General features: G+C 40.4%; 1 non-coding gene across 1 annotated transcript; it reads left to right on the plus strand.

Annotated features, from left to right (window-relative positions):
* The first annotated feature begins 1,337 nt into the window (after nt 1–1,337).
* LOC125590791 lies at nt 1,338–1,444 on the plus strand. The gene has a single exon (XR_007326793.1). It is a non-coding gene; the product is annotated as a small nucleolar RNA R71 (small nucleolar RNA).
* The last annotated feature ends 5,011 nt before the right edge of the window (nt 1,445–6,455 follow it).

Here is a 6,455-nt window from a genome sequence, read left to right on the forward strand (position 1 = left end):
AAGGGACTTTGGTGTGATTGGTGGATCGAGCTGCATAGTAGAGATGTCTAGGAGCTCTCCTACTTCTTCTTTGTGAGCTAGAATGTCCTTGATGAGCATCATCTGGACATGAGCATCATGCATATTTGAGATCTCTGGAAGCTTGACTCCTACAACACTCATGTCCTTTTCTGAACTTGGAGATCACCTTCTTTTGAGCTTTGGTGAGGACTCTTTGTGGAAATGGGAGCTTATCATAAGGTGACTGCTCAACCTCAGTGGTTCCTTCCAACTTAACTTCCTTTAGCCTCTGCACAGCCTCTCGTTCAACTTGTTTCTCAGCCTTGTGCTCATCTCTTTTCAGAATCTTTGCTGCAACCTTCAGTTCAGCTTGCGCCTTAACCCTCTCCATAGCCTTGTGTTCAGTCTTATCCACAAGCTGTGCTGCAGCCTGGGAAACAGATTATGTTCCATACAAGAAGCTCTCAGTCTGATCCACCTCTTTCTCATGATCACTCAACTCAATTTCAGAAGAAGTAGTGGAGAGGATAACATTGAAATACTCTTTGGGATTCTGCTCTGATTTCTCTGGTAGAGATCCCATTGGGCGCTTGGAGGTTGAAGGCATAGAGGCAAACTGATTCTCCAAAGCCTTGAAGTGAGAGGCAAGGTTTGAGAATTTGTTGTTGAGATCATTGTAGCTTCCATCAACTTTGGTGTGAAGGTTCTTCAGCTCATATCCAATGTGCTTCTCACTTCTACTTTGGGACTCCAAGATCTGTTTCAACATTGCATCAGTGCTACTCTCTTGTGAAGTAGAAGTAGAAGATCCGGCTTGGCCTTCTGTAGACTGATTTCCTTTGGAGGGGAGACCTTGAGAGTAGTTTTGTCTAGCTTGGTAACCACCTTGTTGGTTGTTGTAGAAGGGCTTTTGTTGGTAACTGTTGTACTGAAAGTTAGGCTCCTTCTTGTACCATGTCCCATTAGCATTCACAAAACAAAGCTCTTCTTGACCTTCTAGACCATCAACTTCATTAAGCACAACAATCCCTTCTTGTTTCTGCTCACCAACAAAGTTCACCTTCTCTTGTTTAGCTCTATCCAAGAGAAGCATATCCATCTTGTCTTGTAGAGCCTTTAACTCTCTCTTGGTGTTTGTGTCATCACCTCCACTGCTTCTGTTGCTTCTATCATGCTCATCACTGTAGACTAAATCACTCTTAGCCATATTCTCTACAAGCTCCAAAGCATCTGCTTCACTTCTCCCCAAGAAGAAACCATTGCTAGCAGTATCAAGCTGGCTTCTAAAATTAGGCAAAGCACCTCTGTAGAAAGTACTAAGCAAACTCTCCAAATTGAAGTCATGATGAGGACATTGAGAGATGTAGCTGTTGAACCTTTCTCATGCTTCTCCAAAGCCTTCAAGATTCTTTTGATGAAATCCAGAGATTTCATTCCTTAGCTTAGCAGTTCTTGAAGTAGAGAAGAACTTGGTGAGGAAAGCTTTCTTGCATTCATCCCATGTAGTGATTGAATCTCTTGAAAGACTCTTCTCCCATGTGTGAGCTTTGTCTCCCAAAGAGAATGGAAACAGTCTAAGCTTGAATGCATCTTCAGAGACACCATTGATCTTTATTGTTCCACACAGGTTATCAAAGTTATCCAAGTGGTCTAGTGGATCCTCCAAGGCAAGACCATGGTACTTGTTGCTCTGGATCATGTTTATCAAGCTTGAATTGATCTCAAAGTTGTTGTTTTCCACAGCTGGTGCTCTGATGCCAGCTCTATGCCCATGGATATTGGGCTCATCATGGGTGCCAATAGCTCTAGCTTGGCGTTGTGGGTGTTGTGGCCTAAGGTTTGCAGCTCCTTGGCCAATGCCTTCTCCATCTTGAGGCTGATTCTGATGTTGATCCATCACAAACCCCAATCTGTCTAAGTGAGCCTGTTGCTCTTCTTCTCTCCTCTTCCTTGCAATCTCCCTTTCAAGTGCTCTAATGTCTTCAACTCTTGGAACTAGGTCTGTTGGGCCTCTGCTCCGCAAGTTCATGCACCTGAGATACAAAAGGGCTAGGAAAGAGAATCAGTAACTAGATATAAGAAAGATAAGACTTAGTCTCAAGTAAGGACCAAATCTCAATGTCAAAATCAACTTAGAATTGGCAACGACGCCAAATTTGAAATGGATTTTTCAAGGGTCCTAATTCAAATCATATAGTATTTAAGATGTCAATCCATTTCTAAGAGTTTTAATGCATAGAGAATTCAGGTTCAAACTTAAGCTAAATGCAATTAAAATGATAGAGTGGTTTGATTAAATTAACAAGACTCTAACACAATTTTCTAGCAACTTTCAAGCAATGGATAAAAAAGAAGTCATGGGTGTAGGAATTTGATTTCAGATGACTAAGGTTTAATCTAAAATGGCCAAGATTCAATTAACACATTCCCCTAAGTCTAGATAACAATTCTAAGCTAGTTCTTTGCCAAGACAAAAGCTCATTTGCTCTCATTGATTAAACATCAAATTCCTTTGGTTTGTGTCAATCAAGCAATCATTAAGAACAGATCATTCAACTTTCTAAATTCCCCTAACATCAAATGCCTTTGGTAGGGTAAGCTAAGAGCTTGTTGAGTTGGCTCAGACATTTCATCGAACACCTTCCGGGCAATGAAATGTCTAGATTTCCAATCTAAAATGGCCAACTCTAGATTAGCATTAAGATCACTCAATCAAGCAAGGAGACACATTAATCTACTTTAAACATTCTAGATCATCACTTAATCATCCTAATCATCCTAACCCATGAATCCAAAAAGAGTCTACTCACTAATCTTCATGATTAACCTTAAACTCATAACAGATTCAAGAGAAATCATGTTAAAAAGATGAGATAGACTCAAATTACTCAAGAAAGAAAGATTATATTACTAAAAATTCAAACTTTTTCCAAAGTATCAATGTATTTTTGAGAGAAACCAAAAAATGATCCATGTTTTTTGGTCTAAAACTATTTATAATGGCTTAAAACTCGAATCGGATCAACTCGACAAACCCGGGTTTGACCCAAGAACAAATGGGTAACTTGGTCTTGATATCGACCGCGGACGGGCTCGGTCCGCGGCCAATCCACTCCAACAATGACCTCTCGGGTTGAAATCCGCGGACTGCACCAGTCCGCAGTTTTTGTCCGCAGTCCGTCTGCACCAACCTCGACCTTACTTCCTTGAATCCGTGGACCGCTATCGTCCGCGTCCATCGTCCGCGGCTTGACCTTCCACTACTGCGGACTGACCTTGTCCGCGGTTTAAGTCGGCAGCCGACCCATCTCCATGGCTTTTGTCATGTTTGCTTGTCCAAATCTCCAAACTTCATCCTGAGCCTCTCCAAACCTGAAATACCACATATGCATATGCTATGCAGCTAATCAAACTCTAAATGCATCCTAAATGATCTAAATGAGTATGAAAATGATAGGTTAAACCTGTAAAATCTCATGACATCACTCAGCAGACTGGTGCTCAGAAGTTTAGTCCTTGTAGACATCCAAAATTTCCACCACCACCACCATCGGAAATACGGATGGCACAACCCATCAATGAGGATGCCCTGTTAACCTAGGTACACGATAATTACTTAACGTTTTCTTTGTTTTGCTTCAACGTACAGATCAACAGGATACTGCAGGGCAACAAACCCTACGATGTCTGTAGCCGGTCGCTCATGCCCAAACAAAGTAGCAAGCTCAGATCCACGACTTACTGGGCCGTGGCCAAGAACTCCACATAACATAGCTCTTGGAAGGAACATGGCCTCCGCAAGGCCGAACGGATCAGACAGTAACCATGGATCGATCCCAAACGACGAAACATCAATAACGATAGGAAAGATCGGCGATGTCAAACAAAACTTAGCACAATATCAAGCTGAGCTCTGAATGGTACAATCTCAGAATCACTAAACTACAAGCTGATCCCTTGAAGTAGATATAGTCATCGAGGAGACCTAGAGAACGCCGTTCACAGATCATATCACCAGCATTCCTATCCCAAATGTTAAGCTGAAAATGCCACTTTATGAAGGAAAAACCGACACCGAGCTCATATATGATTGTTTTTGTCTTTGCAACTGGACGAAATTGATTTAGCGACAGAGAAGTGACACCGGTTACTACCAACTTTTTGTTTAAAATCTTGCAGGAGTCACCCTCAATTGCTTCTCTCGGCTGGAGGCTAACACTATCAACAATCAACTATGTTCATGAAACACTACTCAATGTTCATAGAGAAAGGAACTTCTGACACAGACATGTGTATGAATATCACTTTGTTTCTTATCAAAAGATTCAAAACCGTTCTCTCCAACATTGTTATGCGTAACAGTGCACAAATATCCGCGTTAAAAAATGCTTTAAGGCATGAGTCACGCTTTCGTGATGAACCCTTCCTCAATAAGCCAAAAATTTATAAGACGTCCTCCACTGAGCCTTGGAGTATATGGAAATGGAAGAAGAAAAAGAAGGCTCTTGCTGAAACACATGCATCAATTTCCACCAAAAGACATGACACATGAAGATAACAACGATCAGCCAAGAGGGTGTGAACCAAGAAGAGACGTAAATCCCCAAGATCAATCCTTTAAAGTAGCAAGGATGATAAGTCTGGTGACAGCGAGGGAAAATACAATTCAAAGTCACAATCAAACAGACTCAAGTCAAACACATGGAAAAGAAAAGACAATGACAAAGACAATCTATACAAATGGTGCAATTATCAGAACAAAGAAGGACATACCACTCAAGAGGTCTTTGGATTCAAAAGCTATCTTTTCAACAAGTTCCAAGAAGAAGGGTTGGCACAATGTGAAGAAGATATGAAGAAAGCCACATAATACAAAGAGGATACCACTAGCAGAGATCAAGAAAGCAAGACCTCTGACGCACCAAGATCACCGACCTCAATAAAAAGAGTTAACGTGATAATAGGAGGAAACCCCTTCTGGATTGATTCCGTAAGAGCACTAAAAGGTTATTGTAGACAAGTAAATTCTATATCTACCAAGACCAGAGAAATGATAGAGGATGACACATTCATAGAATTCGAAAACCAAGAAACGACAAGCTTGGATTGGCCACATAATACGAGCTAGTAATAAAAATAATATTGGTGGACTGTGAGATAACCAGGTCGTTAGTCGACACTGGAAGCTCATCACCCATACCCATTTCCATCATACATCTACCCAACTAATCACCTTGGCTAAGACTCAACCTAGCTAACTCGAGCCACCCTAGCCAAGACCTTGGCCCGGCCCGGACCCCGGCCCGGACCGCTCACAACTGCCACTACCTAATCCAACTGCCTTAGCTGGTTGAGCTGGCCGAGCTTATCGTCAAGTTGGTTGAGCTGGTCAGCTAGCTGGGGACGAGCTAACTACACTACACTGAGCTAGCTCAGCTGCCTACACTATCCTATACCATCCTGAGCTAAAAGGAAACATGGTTTAGGTCGAGGAAACTACCCAAGCTTCTCATTCGACCATATGATTATGCATATGGAGTGTCTCGATCGATGGTTCGATCAGAACCTTGACTACGTGTTCGGATCGATGGTTCAATCAGAATCTCGACTACCCTCATTCATAAGACGTCCACCTATTCCTAGGCAGGACCGAGGGTGTTATAATATTCTCTCCAAAAACCTCTCTAAGAATAATAAATAAAAGCTTAGCCTAAACAATGGCTATAAAATAGAATAAATATGTCAAAACACACCTAAGGATCTTCTTGGAATTAGTTGAAACTTCTGGGCCAAAGGTGCAAGCAATTATTGAAAATAGAGTCGGCCTCGCAATTTTTTGTGAAATTCATCGGTATCGACTAACACCAAGGAGATCTTATCGACACTCCTTTCAAATATCGACTATGACTTCTATTTTTGTTTTTCGCACAGATATGGTTTTTTTCTCTTTTTTAAATGGTTTCATGATCTCCACAATACTCCAAAGCCTACCTAAACCTAAAAAATCTCAAGACAGACTCCAGATATAATATAAATAATCTATAAAAGACTTATGCCATGGTCAAAAAGTGGTGAAAAATCATGATATATCATTATGCAACAAAAGAATAGTTATATTTAGATAAATTTAAAGAGAAAGTACCTAAAATGACACATATTTTACTTGTAATGACTAAACTAATGCATATTATTTTATAATTACCAGAATAAATTTCATAGAAGGTCAAAATACACAAATACCCTTGAAATCTTATTTACGATGCTGTCATCCCCTATATATTAATCCTGGAGCATTACAACATGTTTTCGTAACCACGTGTCATCACTAGGATGATTTTTAGAATCCTTAGAAAAATAAGTTGGTTCATATAAATATATATTATATTTTTTATTAAACTAATTATCAAATTGATTAGTACTGTAAAAAAATATTCTCAATTACTTCCACAATAAAA

Source organism: Brassica napus, chromosome C7 (assembly GCF_020379485.1).
Source record: "Brassica napus cultivar Da-Ae chromosome C7, Da-Ae, whole genome shotgun sequence".
Lineage (NCBI taxonomy): Eukaryota > Viridiplantae > Streptophyta > Magnoliopsida > Brassicales > Brassicaceae > Brassica > Brassica napus.